The sequence below is a fragment of the Protopterus annectens genome, chromosome 13.part0 (genome assembly GCF_019279795.1).
Source record: "Protopterus annectens isolate FY-2018-M chromosome 13.part0, PAN1.0, whole genome shotgun sequence".
Lineage (NCBI taxonomy): Eukaryota > Metazoa > Chordata > Ceratodontiformes > Protopteridae > Protopterus > Protopterus annectens.
The window spans coordinates 312,815,163-312,827,220 of NC_056747.1; positions in this window are offsets into that span (position 1 = coordinate 312,815,163).

Here is a 12,058-nt window from a genome sequence, read left to right on the forward strand (position 1 = left end):
GCGAGTATGCAGTTGAAGCTCGTTTTCTTTTCAGGCCATTGTTTAGCAAAGCCTTGAGTAAGAAAACATTCAAAAGGTAGCTCCTGCAGCTTGGGATCTGATACCCAGTGGCATTAGAGAAATTACAGCATACCAGTTTTCAGAGTTATATTGTATAAAATCCCGATGAAAAGGTACCTGTCAGTGTCAGTGGTTCAGCAGGTACCATTCTTGCTTTTGATGCTAGAAGATTAGAATGCTGTGGGTTCTAGCCCCACACCAAGTGCTTGCATTAATTTTCCAGTACTAACACTGTATAAAATCCCGATGAAAAGGTACCTGTCAGTGTCAGTGGTTCAGCAGATACCATTCTTGCTTTTGATGCTAGAAGATTAGAATGCTGGGGGTTCTAGCCCCACACCAGGTGCTTGCATTAATTTTCCAGTACTAACACTGTAGTGCAGCATAAAGAGATTGCTGCAATCCAAAGTAGGCTGTACTTTAGATCTACCCAAGTTGGTGATAGCTCAGATGGATATGAAAGATAAATCAATTATGAAAAGAAGAGGGGATCTTTAAAATATATGAAAAGATATCTACATTTTTTTTAGCAATATGAACAAATGTACAACTATGCCCCCATTGTCTTCTTACAACCAGTTCTTTAATTTCTCCAACACATTTTCATTTTCCCATTTCTTATTATACAGCACTTTCCATTACTATCCAGTCCATATTTACCATTAATAGCTAGACATTGTGCTATCACATAGACTTTTTTGTTAAACAAATTTTCATAAGCTGCATATTTTATACTATCCATAGTCCTCCCAATAGACAAATCCTTGACAAACTGTTTCAGCACATTACAACAGAATCCTTCAATTCTTTCACTATACAAATATATGAGTTCCTTTGTATCATCTGCATTACAACCCTCAAACATGCTATCCTTTCTTGTTTCTGTTTATGTTTCATTTTCCCCTTTTGTGAAAGTTTAGCTATACGTAATCTCCATGTATTCCTCATCTCCTTTGTATATGTTCTGTTACACATCTTGCTATACATCAACACAAAAGAAACATTCCTTTACTTCTTTGTACCTACCTACTTTATGATTTCAATATTCAAAATTTATTTTTCATTTTCCCATATTCTTTTTGTATTCATATCACAGATTCTCTTTTACAAATCTTCCTTTTACTAGTGATCACATTGTCACATTTTCCTGCAGTACCTTATATTTTACTAACAAAATCCTCACTAAAGTAATTCTCAACATTTCATTTCTTTTAATAGATAATATTTATTTAGTGAAGCAAAACATAAAATATCTGTCAGTTTCAACCTTCCTTTTTTATAATCATTATACATAATCTATCTTTTTATTGCATTCAATCCAGAACCCCAGAAAATAGAACAAAAATCATAGATTTGATTTTCTAGGTTAGTGGGAAATCTGAACACTGCCCAAAACTAAATTACCCAAGAATAGCTACATACAACAAATATACTTTCTTCATGAATAATATTTTGAAAGAATTCCACGGTTACTATGTCTCAAGCTTTTTCTCTCTTAACTTTTCATCGGACCTCTCTGCAATCTCACATGCTCCATCCTTTATCCCTTCTTTTACTTGATGCATTATAAAGTTCATTAACAAGACAAATAGAGGCCTGCTCAGAGGACTACCTTATTTTAAGCCATGTTCCATCCATATTTTGGCTCCAAATTACAATTAATGACATTGCTCTTGCATTTTTCTGAACTTGTCTCTTAAACCATACTTCTGCAAAACTTCCCATAAACTTTACAGAAGCAAAAAGAACAAAGTGCCCAAAGGCTACAACCAGCAGCAACCACTAAAACTGAAAAAAGGGACTTGGAGGCACCAGATGAAAGGAGACACCACTTCCAAAGTTATAAAGTTATAAAAACAATTATTTATTAATGCTTAACAAAATCACCACGTTTTCATCCTCTAAGCACCAGGACAACATCAGATATAATGCTATTGCAAACTCTGTTCTTAAATGTCCTAATCCCATCACCAAAACAATTAATCCAATAAAACAATTATTTAATCTTACAATTCATTCTCAAGCTACCTAAGTTCCCACTATGGAGATAAAGGATGCAAATAGTTATAGAAAAAAATGAATTATAAAACATCTCTGATTGAAATAATAAAAATCTATAAAATACAATAAAAAATCTTTTGAAAAGCCTGTAAAAATATGTATAAATCTTATTAAATTGGTAATATGTCCTAACACCTATTAGTTCCATGAATGGTGATGCTATCTAATGGTCTGAAGTATAAATAAATTATGCAAAGTCTTAAAAAAATCATTGTAAAAGTGCTGAACAAATTTTCTGAAAAATTATATGTACTCTGTGTATCTCAAGGGGTTGATACCATACATATTCAAATACATAAACTGTAAGGAGGTGTATATATGCCACCTAACCATAAGAATATTGTCCTAACAGCTCTTAATTTAAAATGGGTACCAGGGATATATTTTCATTTAAGCTCGGTGGCCTGTTGGCTTCTAACACCAACTGCCAATAGACCTCGCTGTACTCTATTCTGGTTTCCCATGGTCCATTCTTGGGCCTTTAGGTATTTCTTCTAGGACAAAAAACTAAAACCAGCCTGTTTGCATTCTAAAGTGTGTTTATATAATACATTCTTTGCATCTTTCTTTTGTACATCATATAGGTGCTCATATACTCTCCTTTTAAGTTTACATGTAGTTTTTCCAACATAAAAAGCATTGCAGCCCTTACATTCTACTAAATATATAACCTTACACTGTTACAATTTGAGTTGGTGGTTGCTCCTACCCACATATACCTTGCCTTTACATAAATAAATTTCTTGTTTGATATGTAGGGGCATTGTCCACATGCCCCACACTTAAAAGTACCAGGTCTTTTCTGCCCTCTTCTCATCTTCAGATTGGGTTCTAACATTTCTTTAATGTTTTTGCCTTATTTCAGAACAAATCTAAGAGGTTCCTTAAAATAGGTACTAAATCTGAGAAGCTAGCAAACTTCCTCCAATTGTTACTAATCATCTTTGGCTATTTCTATTATCACTATTAAAGTACATGGTATATGCTCCTTTGTAGTTCACGTCATTGTTCACTGCACTTTGCTCCAAAGTATTGTTCTTATTCTCATTTTCTTCAACCCCTAAAATACATTTATATTTACCTGTCCTTTCATTCATCACTTCTTTCATTACCTCATCCATCATATTCTCAGGGTATTTTCTCTCCTTAAACATATTATACAGGATTTTACATTCATTTAAAAAAAATCATCCTCCTGTGAAGTCATCCTAGATACCCTAATGTATTGTCCCTTAATGCTCCTTTTTGTGTTTGTGAGGGTGAGCATTAGTGAAGTGTAAATAAGAGTTGGAAAATGTGTCTTTGTGGTGAATCTTGGATTTGAAACCCTGAATTTCCTCCATCTTGTGTTTAGCTACCAAATAGTCCATCCTGTCCCTATTAATATTATGGGTAAATTTAAGGAAGTTTGTGGTCTGGTTAATATAATTAAAAAATTCATACATTGTGTCTTCAGGTCCTACCCAGAAAATATAAATGTCGTCCAGATATCTCTTGTAATAATTCCAACATTTAGCATAATTGGACTTAAATAAAAACTTCTGTAAAAATGCCTATCCCCAAATGGACAACACTATATTTGCATAGGTTGGGGCACAACAGGCCCCCATTGGTACTCCACTTTCCTGTTTAAAAAACTCCCCTTCAAAATATAAAAAAAATATTACACAACACAAGTTCCATTAATTCCAAACAAACCTTAAAGTCATCATTAGAAAGCCATTTATTGTCCACTAAGGCTTCTTCAATCCATGAAAGGTTGGTGGAGTGAGATATTATTGTAAAAAGGTCTACAATGTCTGTTGTTAAAAAATCAACTATTTCTTGTACAAATTTGGTTTAATACCCCTTACCAAATCCAAGGTGTCTTTCAGTATACTATTTTGCTCTGTCCAGACTTTTTTTAGTTTGAAGTCTAAAAACTTAGCTATAGGGTAAGTCTTGGAACCATTTGCGGCCATTATGGCCCTGAAAAGAGGATCACTTAGGGATTTGTGTACTTTTGGGATACCAAATATGGATGGTATCAGGGTTTATCTCCAGGTCTGTCATCCGTTCTTCTAATAATTTTTTTAGCACAAAGTCTATCTTCTAATGTGCTATGTTAATCACATTAATAGATACAATGGAATGCTTAATGTCATTATTCAGAATCTCCATCATTTTTCCACATAAATCATGGTATCCATAAGCACTATCCCACCCCCTTTATCAGGGTTCATGAGTCTTATGAATGTATTATTTCTTAACTCATCCAATAAAATTTCTTCCTGAAAAGGGAGATTGGTGTAGGTTTTATTAATGGTGCTTTTAGACCCAGTCGGCGTCCTTCTCCCACAATGGGAGCCTCCCCTAGTACAAAGCCAAACAGAACATCACCCAGAAAGGAGTATTCCTGCCCAAGGGTTTCTCACCTGGGAGTGAACTACTCATTCCAAGGAGCCTCCCCTAGTACAAAGCCAAACAGAACATCACCCAGAAAGGAGTATTCCTGCCCAAGGGTTTCTCACCCGGGAGTGAACTACTCATTCCAAGGAGCCTCCCCTAGTACAAAGCCAAACAGAACATCACCCAGAAAGGAGTATTCCTGCCCAAGGGTTTCTCACCTGGGAGTGAACTACTCATTCCAAGGTTAATACCTGATAACTTGTATCTATATCCTGATACAATTAGTGTATGCTCTGGGTCTAAAAACATCTCTGGTTCTTATCACATAGCCTAAAACCATCCTTAATTCCATCCCCAAGGCATAGCCTTAGGAGTAAGTGTGTTACAAAGTAAATCTGTTTTACTCTTGCCCACTCTATAGTATGTACTCCTAGACCCCCTTACTATAGTATCACAGCCTATTTTACAATTTCTTAAACTTAATAAACTATCATTCAGGCACAAAGAGTTAGCTTCTTATTCTATACTTCTTACCTTGCCCTACACTTGTTTAATGAATTAGCCCCGCTCCCTGTATGAAATCCCTCCCAGTTTCCTTATGAAACAGAGGTTACAAATCATCCTTATAGCCACTGATATCTTTAGAACTTCCGGTGCTTTTAGACCCAGTCGGCGTCCTTCTCCCACAGCGGGTATGTTATTTGTCTTATCTTAATTTATAAAATACCTGTAACTACTTGATTTACTTAAAACTACAAAACTCTGTATGTAAACTGCTGATTTCTATAAATTTTGTGTTATTTATCCTCTAAGTACCTGAACTCATAGGATTTCACCTATCGGTTCTCTCCGTGTTGTAAAACACGTGCATCTGTTCACCATAGCATTAACTTGGTTACCACGCTAACATAGCACTATAAGTTGATTGCTCATTTTATTTGTAAAGTGTTTAGCTGTGTTTTGACCTAAATTTATTTACACCAGCCAAGGCATTCATATTTCAATCGTTGCTAAAATTAAATACCTAGCAGTATCAGTGCTGAATTGCATGCAGAATTAGAACGCTGATAGAACTCGCAATTAGGCTGTGTTTCTGAACGTTCTTAAATCAAATTAACATGTGATTTGTGCAATTTCTTTAGTTATATGACTATGGGATCTATAAACAGTCACATAGTTGATCTTGCTTGTGTAAGGCAGTTTTGATGAAAACGGAGCTATTTTTTTTTCTGATAATTAGTTACCTCGCTATTTAACAGATATGCGTCCTGTGTTATAAAATGCTCTGCATCAAAACTGTATCTCACCAAAGTGTATTTAAACTATAATACAGAATTTAGTTAGTATCTCTTTCTAAACATAGCATACAATGTTTCAGTGTACTGTAGCATTTTAAAGAAACCTCTGGCTACATATTTAACAAATTGCATCACTGAGTGAAACTAATGGCAGCAGTGTATTACTGAATTATGTGGAATATTCTTTTCTTACTTGCTTATTGATTTCTGCTGTAACAAAAGTGAATGTTAGGCCTGTTTTGATAGAGGCTGCTTCCTCAAAAGCCTGAGTATCTCACACTGTTGTATCTTTATTACAAGAGCCTCCCCTAGTACAAAGCCAAACAGAACATCACCCAGAAAGGAGTATTCCTGCCCAAGGGTTTCTCACCCGGGAGTGAACTACTCATTCCAAGGTTAATACCTGATAACTTGTATCTATATCCTGATGCAGTTAGTGTATGCTCTGGGTCTAAAAACATCTCTGGTTCTTATCACATAGCCTAAAATCATCCTAAATTCCAACCCCAAGGCATAGCCTTAGGAGTAAGTGTGTTACAAAGTAAATCTATTTTACTCTTGCCCACTCTATAGTATGTACTCCTAGTCCCCCTTACTATAGTATCACAGCCTTTTTTACAATTTCTTAAACTTAATAAACTATATTTCAGGCACAAAGAGTCAGCTTCTTATTCTATACTTCTTACCTTGCCCTACACTTGTTTAATGAATTAGCCCTGCTCCGCTTGCCCTCACTGCGTTCGGGCTCGCTCCACTCCCCTCCCTGCCCCCAATTCCCACCCGCCCCCAGTACATCTAAATTTAAAGACCCTTAGCCACACCCCTATTACCACAACAACCTATAGAATCAACCATCCTCTTTCCTCTCCTCTATCCTTCCCTCCTACCAGTACAATAGCCCACTTCAATTCTCCCCACCCACCTCATTTCTCCTCCACTCTATTACTACCCCTCCCTTGAACTAACTTCTTACATTAAGTTAACCTAAACATGCAAATCACCAGAATGTTCCTATATACCCTACTACCTACCCTTATTATAACTTATATCCTTACCATGTATGAAAGACAACATTTTATCAGTTATTACTCCCAGGTAGGTCACACCAAATCTCCACTTGAAAAACCTGTCTTTTTCAGAGTCATATTAAACAAGGACACTAAAACTAGACAAAATGTATCCTCATTTATTATCCAACAGACTCTCTACCCATATTACACCAGCCCCAAAACCAGATATTTTGACAAACTCTTTAGTAAACTAAAGTATATCATCTCACAATACAGGTTAAACCTAACTATCAGTGGAGATATCCACCCAAACCCAGGCCCCAGTACCCCTGACTTACCATTTAATAGAAACAGTAATAAAAATATAATCAGTAGACCCACTAATTCCCTCTTGATCTGCCATCTCAATATAAGAAGTATAAACAAAAAAATACATGACCTACATGCCCTTTTAGCTGTTTATTCCCCAGAGATACTATGTCTATCTGAAACCTGGTTAAAACCAGCTACCACTAATAATGAAATTCTTCCACCTGGCTATAGTATGCATAGACTAGATCGGGCCACAAGGAAAGGGGGGGGTGTAGCCATCCTCTATAAATCTGAACTAGATGTAACGATTGAAACTATCCAACCACCTCAGATCAACAACTCTGAAATATTAGCCACCAAAATGCATCTGAATAAAATCTGAACTAGATGTAACGATTGAAACTATCCAACCACCTCAGATCAACAACTCTGAAATATTAGCCACCAAAATGCATCTGAATAAAAGTAAAAGTATTAATATCATCTGTATGTGCATTCCCACAGGGAATAATGTAGTTGCAATAGAGGATACCCTTCACTGGCTATCCTCCCAGTATACACAAGAAACTCTAATTTTGGGAGATTTTAATGCAGACTGGGACTCCTGTTCATCAAAATCCCCCTCCACTCATATTAACCTTCACACATTCACTCAAAAAATAGTCTCCCCTACCAGAATTGACAAACGGTCACATAAAGAGAGTATACTGGATTGGATACTTGTAAATAGAAACCCCCTAAACTACAATGCAGGCACCCTCCCAGACAATCTAAGTGATCACTTCCTAACCTATGTAATTAAACATAAAATGAAATCCCCACAACCGCCCTTGCTTAGAAAGGTTAGAAGCAAAAGAGACCTTGATCCTGCCAAACTTCAACTGCAACTGGACTATACTAAAGCATCTTACCTTAGAGGAAGCTCTAACTTACTTCAACAACAAATTTATAGAAATCCTAGACCTACATGCTCCCGTGCGCCATAAAAGAACAAAAGGAAACAATGTCCCCTGGCTTTCCAAAGAAACAAGAACAAAAATCTCTAGTAGAAACAAACTTTGAGCCACCTGGCGAACTACCAAAAATCCCCAGGATCATAACAAATACAGACAGGCAAGGAATGATACAAAAAGACTTATCCTACTCAATAAAAAAGACTATTACTGTAGACTACAGGTGAATAATCAGAATAATCCTCAAAAATTCTGGGCTGGGATCAACAAATTACTGTATCCAGGTAAAACCTCAACACCCAACCCAGCTGCTAACTCTAATAAAACCACTGAACAGGTCGCTGATAGCTTCAATCATTTTTTTACTGAAACCATTCAAGCTCTTGCAAGCCAACTACCTCAAAGTACCCTGGAAGAAATCAACAATAACTCTGGTACCCAAAATGTATTTTGCTTTCAGCCTGTACCTACCTCCTATATTTGCAAGCTTCTCAAAAAACTAAAACCCACCACCCTATCTGCTGACCAACTCCCAGCAGAATATCTACAACTGACAGCTGACGCTGTTGCCTATCCCATTTCCATACTAATCAACCGAACCATTTCCGAAGCCAAAATTCCCATAATTTGGAAAACATCTTATGTTATTCCACTACATAAAGGAGGTCCCTCCACTGAATACTCCAACTACAGACCCATAGCCATACTCTCCCCACTAGCCAAGATTATGGAGAAATGTATATACAAACAACTTATGCAACACCTAATCCAAAATGACTTAATGGCTGATACCCAACATGGTTTTCGACCACATCATAGTACTACCTCTGCCCTACTATCCTTCACTAACACTATTAATGACAACCGCAACAATAATAGCACCTCATCTGCCCTCTTCCTAGACCTCTCCAAGGCCTTTGACATGGTCGACCATCACCTTATGATCTCTACCCTGCAGACACTTAAACTACATCCCAGTGCCCTTCTTTGGTTTAAATCCTATCTCCATGACAGGAAACAAGCAGTCATTTGGCAAAATAAGCTCTCAAATCTATTACCCATTACTATTGGAGTTCCACAAGGCTCCATACTAGGACCACTATTGTTTTACATCTTTATTAATGATCTTCCAACCATCATACCAAACATCAACTGTATTCAGTATGCTGATGACTCCACTTTAATCTGCTCAGCTACATCACCAGATGATCTAAAAAGGGACACCCAGACTACTTTTTCTGTGGTAGAAAATTGGCTATCCAAACGTCGCCTACTACTCAATCCCAAAAAAACCAAACTCCTTATATTCCCACCAACCCAGAGGTCCTTACCCTTCTCCTTTACCATCCAAGCTAACGATGGGACAGTTATTTCCCCTGACTCCAATACCAAATTGCTAGGTGTTACAATAGGTAACTATTTAAAATTTGACCTCCATATTAGCCAGACTATCAAAACCATCAACAAAAAACTCGGCTCACTCTATAGACTAAAAACCTTCCTCACCCCCATAGCTAAAATAGCCATTGCATGCTCGCACCTACTATCCACCCTCCTATATGCTTCCCCACTTCTAGAAAATTTAAGTAAAACTGATCTTAACAAACTTACAGCCTGCTACAATCACATCGCTAGATTTGCTACGGGTTCTCCTTTTAGAACCCACCATTGCATTAACCTCAAACAACTTGGATGGTTGGAGTTTCCCATTCTTGTTAAGTATAACCTGTTAATATTGGCTAATAAAATCCTAAAAAACCCAAATCACATTCCAGCCCTTAGTCACCACATCTTCCCTCACAACAACTCAAGAATGCTCCGCTCATCCAATAAGCTACAAATAGAAACAACTAAAATCAACAATGTAGCTGGCATGGCCATATTTGCTAATTCTGTAGGTAGAACCTGAAACAAACTTCCAGATGCCATTACCTTGCTCTCCTCCCCAGTCCAATTCAAAGCCTCTATCAAACAATACCTAGAACAAAAATGGATATGTCATTGTGACAAACCTGACTAATTCTAACAGCACATGTATTTTTGTCAATCTAACTTATGTTTTTTTTTTTCCTTTGTTTATCTAAGACCACCCTCAAAAAATTGAATTTTGTAACACTGCCTGTATGATTGTACTTCTATTGTATTCCTTGTCCTAATAACAATTTAACCTGATTACTTAAATATTACTTATATTTAATGTTCATCTGCTCTTCTGTTACCATTATTGTACTAAGTTTGAACTTCTGTAAAAATTCAAAAATCTGTAACACTGCTTGGCTGAAAGTATCTTTCAGTTATCCTTGTCTATACAACATCAATACCCAATTGTAAATATTATTGTATAATCAATGTTACTTTTGCTCTTCTGCTACTTTGAGTGTATTCTGCTGGAGCTTATCTCCCCGGGCCTCCGCTGAAAATGGACTTGGTTCCAGTCGGACTTACCCGGTCAACAAATGTAAAATAAATAAATAAATAAATAAATAATAGATCCCCTTAGTTCTTTCTCTACCAGGCTCAAAGTTCTTTAACTGCAGATGAAGGCAAGGGTTAAACATACTTTTCTTTCTAAATTCTTGTTCATATCTAGCCCCTGTGCCACTGTCCATAAAGATCAACTCCAGGTTAGTTTTTCTCAAAAATAAGTTTAAATATATTAAAACTCTTCTAATGTCACTCTTTCTGTTAAGGATAAAATTCAATCTTTTAATAAATAAATTAAAATATACTTCATTTATATTTAAATTATTGTAATTAAATATATCATAGTTTGTATATGTATATTTACACCCTTCTTGCATGATCTGAACCCCTGAATTCTCTACAGGGGTCTCAATTTGGGTATGCCCACTGTTCCTCAATATCTTTCTCCTCTCATGGACGGGCCTCTCCTCCTGCTGTAATACTATATTGGTGTTTTGTTCCTCAGCCTTTTGGATCTCCTTGGCAGGAAGGGGGAACTCGAAAAGGGTCTGTAGATCCTAATCACCCATAGCTTGGAATCTATCTTGTGCATACCCCCTTCTCCAAGGTGTACTATATGAATTATAATCCCTCACCTTTTCCACACCATTCATACACCTGTTATCATTCACACCTTTTTGTTTAAGGTAGCTACAATTCTCTAGGTATTCCATCCTGTCTCTTTCTAGTTTTTTATTCTTTCTCTTAAGAATTGAGGCACATTTATCATCCACTTTTTGTCTAATGCCTAAGTATTTCTTCTTTTCCTCCTCAATAGTGAACATGAGGTCAGAGGTAACAATGTTTTTAATAAATGCATTTTGTTTATACAATACCTCCATATCCCTCTCATACTGTTTAATTATAGCTGTCAAAATTTCAGATCCACAGTTATCAAAAATTGTTAACCAATCTGTGAAAATCACTATTTTATTAGGATACTTAAACACTCAGAGTCCCTTGGTTACAATAGTTCTCCTCATATAGTCTTTAAGATAATCATTATCAAGTCCCAAGGATTTGTATTTCAGAATACAGTCATGTAATTTATAAATACTGTTATTATATGTATCCATACAATACTCATCATTGGTACTACCACCACTGTCAGAGAAAGTTGATTTTTTAAGCGTTAATAAAGGATTGTTTTTATAACTTCAGAAGTGGTGTCTCCTTTCATCTGGTGCCTCCAAGTGCCCTTTTTTACAGTTCCCATAAACTTTAATGACTTACTCTGTCAAACACTTGATATATATATATATATATATATATATATATATATATATATATATATATACATGGGTCTACTTCAAATTAATGAAATGCCACTTACATGAATTTTAAATGATTGAGACAATAACACCAAACTTGCAGTTAAACAAAAACCCACAACACTGATATTTTCATCAGGGAAAGGAGGCAGCCGTCCAACATGGACAAAAAAACAAACTAAAGCATATCAGACCCACCCAAGTGGGGGGGGGGGCTGTGTTCCACACACCACCCCTAATTA